Genomic DNA, 11,068 nt, shown 5'->3' with positions numbered 1-11,068 from the left:
ATTCCCTATTTAGTGCACTACTATAGACCAGGCCTCATGTCAAAAGTAGTGCCAGGAGAGAGACTTGAATGAGTATTTGATCACGTCTCCCTTCACCACGGAGTCTCTTCCGTAAGAATGACTTGAGACCAGCGTTTTCGGCCATTTTGTTTTGTTTGTGTTTTTCTTTGTCATTCAGGCGACCATATTATTTACCAACCGTCCAACCAATGTAACCCCCTTTCACTTTTTTTTAATGCTGTGAAAATGTTGAGATGGATCTTTGCTGTATATACTGTATTCATGTCCTTTTATAGAGACACCCAGCCTCCCAGAATGACCTTTCATTCTGTTTAACCATTGGAGGGGTGAATCTAAGAATCTTATGACAGTGGTTACCTTTGTCCTCTGTTCCGGAATCCCTTTATGACGTCATTGATTGGAATCAATTAGAATGTTCAAACAGAATGTACTGTTGACATTCCTTCAAAGGGTTCCAGGAATTCCATTCTACATTTATTTTTTTTACACAAATGACTGCAGTTAATCATTGAATATCATCAATTAGAATACACCACACAGTTCTTTTTCTGAAGCCACTAGAACTCCTCTGTTAGAAAACAACGTTACGTTTCTCACGTAAGAACTGTGAGTGTTCAGAGATCTGGCTATTCCAAGACATTCTATTCTAGAATTAGGAACGCTATACAGTGCAGTACATAGCTAGCTCTGGCTGTTGGCTTCTTGTTGTCTTTTTCTACATGTTATATTTCTTTGCTTCCAGACGCACCACGAAGCTCTCCTCACCTGTCAGTCAGTGTAGAAACACTCTTCGCCTCAAAAACCATGTCAATTATGTACTTCAACACACACACACACACACACTTGGACTGGGGGTAAAGGCTTGGCATCCATCCCTGTACAGCAGTAAGATATTTCATTTTGCGGCACTAAGGTGTGGAAACTGTCTGCTTCTCAAATGGCACCCTATTCCCTACTGTATGTAGTGCACTACATAGGGCACAGCGTTTCATTTGGGACACATGCAATAACTATAGGAAGTGTCTTTGAGCATAATGCAAATGACATCAAATCAAACTGGAAATGGTTTTGATTTAAAAAAATTAAAAATAAAAATGTTTTTTTTTTTCAACTGAAATAACGGGCATAAACCTTGATCTACAGTATGTGGATGGCCAAGAGTTGTTCCTGACCATGTGACCTGGCCCGGGAAAACCCCCTGACCATGTGACCTGGCCCGGGAAAACCCTCTGAGCCCAATTTAAAGCCTCTCTGTGACCCAGGAATCAATCCGATCATTCTTTGTCCACAATGCAAATCCTCTGGAGTCTATAGGACGGGATTCAGTCCCATCTCCTAACTAGGGCCCCTTGTTGTTCCTGGTCATGTGATCAGGATGGAGGAACTCCAGGCCTTACCCACAGCATGTGCCAACCAGTCATCCTTAGTCAGTGTGTTAGGCTGACAAGGAACCTAAATACAGCTCATCAAAAAATTACTTTTATTTTTATTTTTTATTATTTTTATTTTTTTAACATGTTTTGAATGTCTGCACAAAGTGCATTTTAATATATGAAACAAAATAATATGTAATTATTACTCAAGCATGTTATAGGTTGTTGCAGGTTCCTTGTCTGTAATTGAAATGACCTTTCAGTGCCAACATATGACACACATTTACAGGGGACAACAACACATTTCTTATCACAAGGTGACCGGACAAATTATATATATATATATTTTTTTTTTTTTTTTTGGGGGGGGCTACATCCCAAATTGACAACATACTCCCTATATAGTGGACTACTTGTGAACAAGGTCCATAAAGGCTCTGTTCAAAAGGCTTTGGTCAAAATGCCCCTGGTCAAGAGTAGTGCACTATATAGGGAATGAAAACTGGTGCCATTTGGGACAGAGCCCTTTTTTTTTTAAATGATTTTTTTTTTTTTTTTTTTTGTACAGTCATGTTGTTCAACCACTGCAGTTCATGTAATTGTTGTACAAGTTGTATCACTGGGTGTTACTGTGTCATATCTTCTGACATTTGTAATTATTCTGAGAATACACTGCCGTTTGGATAAAAAAAAAATAACACAAACCACCCCCCTTGTGTCTCCAGATTGGTTTTTGGTACATTTTAGTCATTTGACAGAGACTTTTTATCCAGAGTGACTTAGTTAGTGCTTTCACCTTAAGATAAGCTAGGTGAGACAAATGATTTATATCACAGTAATGCATTGTAGTCAGGAAGCACCTGTTCATTATACAAATATACACTAACAGTACAGAAGGATAAAGGAGGTGTCCCAGGTAGAACCCAGCAGTACAGAAGGATAAAGGAGGTGTCCCAGGTAGAACCCAACAGTACAGAAGGATAAAGGAGGTGTCCCAGGTAGAACCCAACAGTAAAGCAGAATAAAGGAGGTTTCCCAAACTGAACCCAACAGTACATCAGGATAAAGGAGGTGTCCCAGGTAGAACCCAACAGTAAAGCAGGATAAAGGAGGTGTCCCAGGTAGAACCCAACAGTAAAGCAGGATAAAGGAGGTGTCCCAGGTAGAACCCAACAGTAAAGCAGGATAAAGGAGGTGTCCCTAACTGAACCCAACAGTAAAGCAGGATAAAGGAGGTGTCCCTAACTGAACCCAGCAGTAAAGCAGGATAAAGGAGGTGTCCCTAACTGAACCCAACAGTAAAGCAGGATAAAGGAGGTGTCCCAGGTAGAACCCAACAGTAAAGCAGGATAAAGGAGGTGTCCCAGGTAGAACCCAACAGTAAAGCAGGATAAAGGAGGTGTCCCAGGTAGAACCCAGCAGTACAGAAGGATAAAGGAGCTGTCCCAGGTAGAACCCATCAGTACAGAAGGATAAAGGAAGTGTCCCAGGTAGAACCCAACAGTACAGAAGGATAAAGGAGGTGTCCCAGGTAGAACCCAACAGTAAAGCAGGATAAAGGAGGTGTCCCAGATATAACCCAAAAGTAAAGCAGGATAAAGGAGGTGTCCCAGGTAGAACCCAACAGTAAAGCAGGATAAAGGAGGTGTCCCAGGTAGAACCCAACAGTAAAGCAGGATAAAGGAGGTGTCCCTAACTGAACCCAACAGTAAAGCAGGATAAAGGAGGTGTCCCTAACTGAACCCAACAGTAAAGCAGGTGTCCCTAACTGAATCCAACAGTAAAGCAGGATAAAGGAGGTGTCCCAGGTAGAACCCAACAGTAAAGCAGGATAAAGGAGGTGTCCCAGGTAGAACCCAACAGTAAAGCAGGATAAAGGAGGTGTCCCTAACTGAACCCAACAGTGAAGCAGGATAAAGGAGATGTCCCAGGTAGAACCCAACAGTAAAGCAGGATAAAGGAGGTGTCCCAGGTAGAACCCAACAGTAAAGCAGGATAAAGGAGGTGTCCCTAACTGAACCCAACAGTAAAGCAGGATAAAGGAGGTGTCCCAGGTAGAACCCAACAGTAAAGCAGGATAAAGGAGGTGTCCCTAACTGAACCCAACAGTGAAGCAGGATAAAGGAGATGTCCCAGGTAGAACCCAACAGTAAAGCAGGATAAAGGAGGTGTCCCAGGTAGAACCCAACAGTAAAGCAGGATAAAGGAGGTGTCCCTAACTGAACCCAACAGTAAAGCAGGATAAAGGAGGTGTCCCAGGTATAACCCAACAGTAAAGCAGGATAAAGGAGGTGTCCCTAACTGAACCCAACAGTAAAGCAGGATAAAGGAGGTGTCCCTAACTGAACCCATCAGTAAAGCAGGATGAAGGAGGTGTCCCTAACTGAACCCAACAGTAAAGCAGGATAAAGGTGTCCCTAACTGAACCCAACAGTAAAGCAGGATAAAGGAGGTGTCCCAGGTAGAACCCAACAGTACAGAAGGATAAAGGAGGTGTCCCAGGTAGAACCCAACAGTAAAGCAGGATAAAGGAGGTGTCCCAGGTAGAACCCAACAGTAAAGCAGGATAAAGGTGTCCCAGGTAGAACCCAACAGTAAAGCAGGATAAAGGTGTCCCAGGTAGAACCCAACAGTAAAGCAGGATAAAGGAGGTGTCCCAGGTAGAACTCAACAGTAAAGCAGGATAAAGGAGGTTTACCAGATAGAACCCAACAGTAAAGTAGGATAAAGGAGGTGTCCCTAACTGAACCCAACAGTAAAGCAGGATAAAGGAGGTGTCCCAGGTAGAACCCAACAGTAAAGCAGGATAAAGGAGATGTCCCAGGTATAACCCAACAGTAAAGCAGGATAAAGGAGGTGTCCCAGGTAGAACCCAACAGTACAGAAGGATAAAGGAGGTGTCCCTTAATGAACCCAACAGTAAAGCAGGATAAAGGTGTCCCAGGTATAACCCAACAGTAAAGCAGGATAAAGGAGGTGTCCCAGATATAACGCAACAGTAAAGCAGGATAAATGAGGTGTCCCAGGTAGAACCCAACAGTAAAGCAGGATAAAGGAGGTGTCCCAGATAGAACCCAACAGTAAAGCAGGATAAAGGAGATGTCCCAAACTGAACCCAACAGTACATCAGGATAAAGGAGGTATCCCTACCTGAACCCAACAGTAAAGCAGGATAAAGGAGGTGTCCCTAACTGAACCCAACAGTAAAGCAGGATAAAGGAGGTGTCCCAGGTAGAACCCAACAGTAAAGCAGGATAAAGGAGGTGTCCCAGGTAGAACCCAACAGTAAAGCAGGATAAAGGAGGTGTCCCAGGTAGAACCCAGCAGTACAGAAGGATAAAGAAGGTGTCCCAGGTAGAACCCAGCAGTACAGAAGGATAAAGGAGGTGTCCCAGGTAGAACCCAACAGTACAGAAGGATAAAGGAGGTGTCCCAGGTAGAACCCAACAGTAAAGCAGGATAAAGGAGGTGTCCCAGATATAACCCAAAAGTAAAGCAGGATAAAGGAGGTGTCCCAGGTAGAACCCAACAGTAAAGCAGGATAAAGGAGGTGTCCCTAACTGAACCCAACAGTAAAGCAGGATAAAGGAGGTGTCCCTAACTGAACCCAACAGTAAAGCAGGATAAAGGAGGTGTCCCTAACTGAACCCAACAGTAAAGCAGGTGTCCCTAACTGAACCCAACAGTAAAGCAGGATAAAGGAGGTGTCCCAGGTAGAACCCAACAGTAAAGCAGGATAAAGGAGGTGTCCCAGGTAGAACCCAACAGTAAAGCAGGATAAAGGAGGTGTCCCTAACTGAACCCAACAGTGAAGCAGGATAAAGGAGATGTCCCAGGTAGAACCCAACAGTAAAGCAGGATAAAGGAGGTGTCCCAGGTAGAACCCAAAAGTAAAGCAGGATAAAGGAGGTGTCCCAGGTAGAACCCGACAGTAAAGCAGGATAAAGGAGGTGTCCCTAACTGAACCCAACAGTAAAGCAGGATAAAGGAGGTGTCCCAGGTATAACCCAACAGTAAAGCAGGATAAAGGAGGTGTCCCAACTGAACCCCACAGTAAAGCAGGATAAAGGAGGTGTCCCTAACTGAACCCATCAGTAAAGCAGGATGAAGGATGTGTCCCTAACTGAACCCAACAGTAAAGCAGGATAAAGGAGGTGTCCCAGGTAGAACCCAACAGTAAGAGGATAAAGGAGGTGTCCCAGGATAAAGCAGGATAAAGGAGGTGTCCCAGGTAGAACCCAACAGTAAAGCAGGATAAATGTGTCCCAGATAGAACCCAACAGTAAAGCAGAATAAAGGAGGTTTCCCAAACTGAACCCAACAGTACATCAGGATAAAGGAGGTGTCCCAGGTAGAACCCAACAGTAAAGCAGGATAAAGGAGGTGTCCCAGGTAGAACCCAACAGTAAAGCAGGATAAAGGAGGTGTCCCAGGTAGAACCCAACAGTAAAGCAGGATAAAGGAGGTGTCCCAACTGAACCCAACAGTAAAGCAGGATAAAGGAGGTGTCCCAACTGAACCCAACAGTAAAGCAGGATAAAGGAGGTGTCCCTAACTGAACCCAACAGTAAAGCAGGATAAAGGAGGTGTCCCAGGTAGAACCCAACAGTAAAGCAGGATAAAGGAGGTGTCCCAGGTAGAACCCAACAGTAAAGCAGGATAAAGGAGGTGTCCCAGGTAGAACCCAACAGTAAAGCAGGATAAAGGAGGTGTCCCAGGTAGAACCCAACAGTAAAGAAGGATAAAGGAGGTGTCCCAGGTAGAACCCAACAGTAAAGCAGGATAAAGGAGGTGTCCCAGGTAGAACCCAACAGTAAAGCAGGATAAAGGAGGTGTCCCAGGTATAACCCAACAGTAAAGCAGGATAAAGGAGGTGTCCCAGGTAGAACCCAACAGTAAAGCAGGATAAAGGAGGTGTCCCAGGTAGAACCCAACAGTAAAGCAGGATAAAGGAGGTGTCCCTAACTGAACCCAACAGTAAAGCAGGATAAAGGAGGTGTCCCTAACTGAAACCCAACAGTAAAGCAGGATAAAGGAGGTGTCCCAGGTAGAACCCAACAGTAAAGCAGGATAAAGGAGGTGTCCCAGGTAGAACCCAACAGTAAAGCAGGATAAAGGAGGTGTCCCTAACTGAACCCAACAGTAAAGCAGGATAAAGGAGATGTCCCAGGTATAACCCAACAGTAAAGCAGGATAAAGGAGGTGTCCCAGGTAGAACCCAACAGTAAAGCAGGATAAAGGAGGTGTCCCAACTGAACCCAACAGTAAAGCAGGATAAAGGAGGTGTCCCAGGTAGAACCCAACAGTAAAGCAGGATAAAGGAGGTGTCCCTAACTGAACCCAACAGTAAAGCAGGATAAAGGAGGTGTCCCAGGTAGAACCCAACAGTAAAGCAGGATAAAGGAGGTGTCCCAGGTGAACCCAACAGTAAAGCAGGATAAAGGAGGTGTCCCTAACTGAACCCAACAGTAAAGCAGGATAAAGGAGGTGTCCCAGGTAAACCCAACAGTAAAGCAGGATAAAGGAGGTGTCCCAACTGAACCCAACAGTAAAGCAGGATAAAGGAGGTGTCCCAACTGAACCCAACAGTAAAGCAGGATAAAGGAGGTGTCCCTAACTGAACCCAACAGTAAAGCAGGATAAAGGTGTCCCTAACTGAACCCAACAGTAAAGCAGGATAAAGGAGGTGTCCCAGGTAGAACCCAACAGTACAGAAGGATAAAGGAGGTGTCCCAGGTAGAACCCAACAGTAAAGCAGGATAAAGGAGGTGTCCCAGGTAGAACCCAACAGTAAAGCAGGATAAAGGTGTCCCAGGTAGAACCCAACAGTAAAGCAGGATAAAGGAGGTGTCCCAGGTAGAACCCAACAGTAAAGCAGGATAAAGGGTGTCCCAGGTAGAACTCAACAGTAAAGCAGGATAAAGGAGGTTTCCCAGATAGAACCCAACAGTAAAGTAGGATAAAGGAGGTGTCCCTAACTGAACCCAACAGTAAAGCAGGATAAAGGAGGTGTCCCAGGTAGAACCCAACAGTAAAGCAGGATAAAGGAGGTGTCCCAGGTATAACCCAACAGTAAAGCAGGATAAAGGAGGTGTCCCAGGTAGAACCCAACAGTAAAGAAGGATAAAGGAGGTGTCCCTAATGAACCCAACAGTAAAGCAGGATAAAGGTGTCCCAGGTATAACCCAACAGTAAAGCAGGATAAAGGAGGTGTCCCAGGTATAACCCAACAGTAAAGCAGGATAAAGGAGGTGTCCCAGGTAGAACCCAACAGTAAAGCAGGATAAAGGAGGTGTCCCAGATAGAACCCAACAGTAAAGCAGGATAAAGGAGGTGTCCCAACTGAACCCAACAGTAAAGCAGGATAAAGGAGGTGTCCCAACTGAACCCAACAGTAAAGCAGGATAAAGGAGGTGTCCCTAACTGAACCCAACAGTAAAGCAGGATAAAGGAGGTGTCCCAGGTAGAACCCAACAGTAAAGCAGGATAAAGGAGGTGTCCCAGGTAGAACCCAACAGTAAAGCAGGATAAAGGAGGTGTCCCAGGTAGAACCCAGCAGTACAGAAGGATAAAGAAGGTGTCCCAGGTAGAACCCAGCAGTACAGAAGGATAAAGGAGGTGTCCCAGGTAGAACCCAACAGTACAGAAGGATAAAGGAGGTGTCCCAGGTAGAACCCAACAGTAAAGCAGGATAAAGGAGGTGTCCCAGATATAACCCAAAAGTAAAGCAGGATAAAGGAGGTGTCCCAGGTAGAACCCAACAGTAAAGCAGGATAAAGGAGGTGTCCCTAACTGAACCCAACAGTAAAGCATGATAAAGGAGGTGTCCCTAACTGAACCCAACAGTAAAGCAGGATAAAGGAGGTGTCCCAACTGAACCCAACAGTAAAGAAACCCCAACAGTAAAGCAGGATAAAGGAGGTGTCCCAGGTAGAACCCAACAGTAAAGCAGGATAAAGGAGGTGTCCCAGGTAGAACCCAACAGTAAAGCAGGATAAAGGAGGTGTCCCTAACTGAACCCAACAGTGAAGCAGGATAAAGGAGATGTCCCAGGTAGAACCCAACAGTAAAGCAGGATAAAGGAGGTGTCCCAGGTAGAACCCAAAAGTAAAGCAGGATAAAGGAGGTGTCCCAGGTAGAACCCGACAGTAAAGCAGGATAAAGGAGGTGTCCCTAACTGAACCCAACAGTAAAGCAGGATAAAGGAGGTGTCCCAGGTATAACCCAACAGTAAAGCAGGATAAAGGAGGTGTCCCTAACTGAACCCAACAGTAAAGCAGGATAAAGGAGGTGTCCCTAACTGAACCCATCAGTAAAGCAGGATGAAGGAGGTGTCCCTAACTGAACCCAACAGTAAAGCAGGATAAAGGAGGTGTCCCAGGTTGAACCCAACAGTACAGAAGGATAAAGGAGGTGTCCCAGGTAGAACCCAACAGTAAAGCAGGATAAAGGAGGTGTCCCAGGTAGAACCCAACAGTAAAGCAGGATAAATGTGTCCCAGATAGAACCCAACAGTAAAGCAGGATAAAGGAGGTGTCCCAACTGAACCCAACAGTAAAGCAGGATAAAGGAGGTGTCAGGATAAAGCAGGATAAAGGTGTCCCAGGTAGAACCCAACAGTAAAGCAGGATAAAGGAGGTGTCCCAGGTAGAACTCAACAGTAAAGCAGGATAAAGGAGGTGTCCCAGGTAGAACTCAACAGTAAAGCAGGATAAAGGAGGTTTCCCAGATAGAACCCAACAGTAAAGTAGGATAAAGGAGGTGTCCCTAACTGAACCCAACAGTAAAGCAGGATAAAGGAGGTGTCCCAGGTAGAACCCAACAGTAAAGCAGGATAAAGGAGATGTCCCAGGTATAACCCAACAGTAAAGCAGGATAAAGGAGGTGTCCCAGGTAGAACCCAACAGTACAGAACCCAACCCAACAGTAAAGCAGGATAAAGGTGTCCCAGGTATAACCCAACAGTAAAGCAGGATAAAGGAGGTGTCCCAGATATAACGCAACAGTAAAGCAGGATAAAGGAGGTGTCCCAGGTAGAACCCAACAGTAAAGCAGGATAAAGGAGGTGTCCCAGATAGAACCCAACAGTAAAGCAGGATAAAGGAGGTGTCCCAAACTGAACCCAACAGTACATCAGGATAAAGGAGGTGTCCCTACCTGAACCCAACAGTAAAGCAGGATAAAGGAGGTGTCCCTAACTGAACCCAACAGTAAAGCAGGATAAAGGAGGTGTCCCTAACTGAAACCAACAGTAAAGCAGGATAAAGGAGGTGTCCCATGTAGAACCCAACAGTAAAGCAGGGTAAAGGAGGTGTCCCGGGTAGAACCCAGCAGTACAGAAGGATAAAGAAGGTGTCCCAGGTAGAACCCAGCAGTAAGAAGGATAAAGGAGGTGTCCCAGGTAGAACCCAACAGTAAAAGGATAAAGGAGGTGTCCCAGGTAGAACCCAACAGTAAAGCAGGATAAAGGAGGTGTCCCAGATAGAACCCAACAGTAAAGCAGGATAAAGGAGGTGTCCCAGGTAGAACCCAACAGTAAAGCAGGATAAAGGAGGTGTCCCAACTGAACCCAACAGTAAAGCAGGATAAAGGAGGTGTCCCAGGTAACTGAACCCAACAGTAAAGCAGGATAAAGGAGGTGTCCCTAACTGAACCCAACAGTAAAGCAGGATAAAGGAGGTGTCCCTAACTGAACCCAACAGTAAAGCAGGTGTCCCTAACTGAACCCAACAGTAAAGCAGGATAAAGGAGGTGTCCCAGGTAGAACCCAACAGTAAAGCAGGATAAAGGAGGTGTCCCAGGTAGAACCCAACAGTAAAGCAGGATAAAGGAGGTGTCCCAGGTAAGCAGGATAAAGGAGATGTCCCAGGTACAGTAAAGCAGGATAAAGGAGGTGTCCCAGGTAGAACCCAACAGTAAAGCAGGATAAAGGAGGTGTCCCAGGTAGAACCCAACAGTAAAGCAGGATAAAGGAGGTGTCCCTAACTGAACCCAACAGTAAAGCAGGATAAAGGAGGTGTCCCAGGTATAACCCAACAGTAAAGCAGGATAAAGGAGGTGTCCCAACTGAACCCAACAGTAAAGCAGGATAAAGGAGGTGTCCCAACTGAACCCAACAGTAAAGCAGGATAAAGGAGGTGTCCCTAACTGAACCCAACAGTAAAGCAGGATAAAGGAGGTGTCCCAGGTAGAACCCAACAGTACAGAAGGATAAAGGAGGTGTCCCAGGTAGAACCCAACAGTAAAGCAGGATAAAGGAACCCAACAGTAAAGCAGGATAAAGGTGTCCCAGGTAGAACCCAACAGTAAAGCAGGATAAAGGAGGTGTCCCAGGTGAACCCAACAGTAAAGCAGGATAAAGGAGGTGTCCCAGGTAGAACCCAACAGTAAAGCAGGATAAAGGAGGTGTCCCAGGTAGAACCCAACAGTAAAGCAGGATAAAGGAGGTGTCCCAGGTAGAACCCAACAGTAAAGCAGGATAAAGGAGGTGTCCCAGATAGAACCCAACAGTAAAGTAGGATAAAGGAGGTGTCCCTAACTGAACCCAACAGTAAAGCAGGATAAAGGAGGTGTCCCAGGTATAACCCAACAGTAAAGCAGGATAAGGAGGTGTCCCTAACTGAACCCAACAGTAAAGCAGGATAAAGGAGGTGTCCCAGGTATAACCCAACAGT

This window comes from Oncorhynchus tshawytscha, unplaced genomic scaffold, assembly GCF_018296145.1.
Source record: "Oncorhynchus tshawytscha isolate Ot180627B unplaced genomic scaffold, Otsh_v2.0 Un_contig_5117_pilon_pilon, whole genome shotgun sequence".
In the NCBI taxonomy this organism is placed as follows: Eukaryota; Metazoa; Chordata; class Actinopteri; order Salmoniformes; family Salmonidae; genus Oncorhynchus; species Oncorhynchus tshawytscha.
This window is presented reverse-complemented; position numbering follows the sequence as displayed.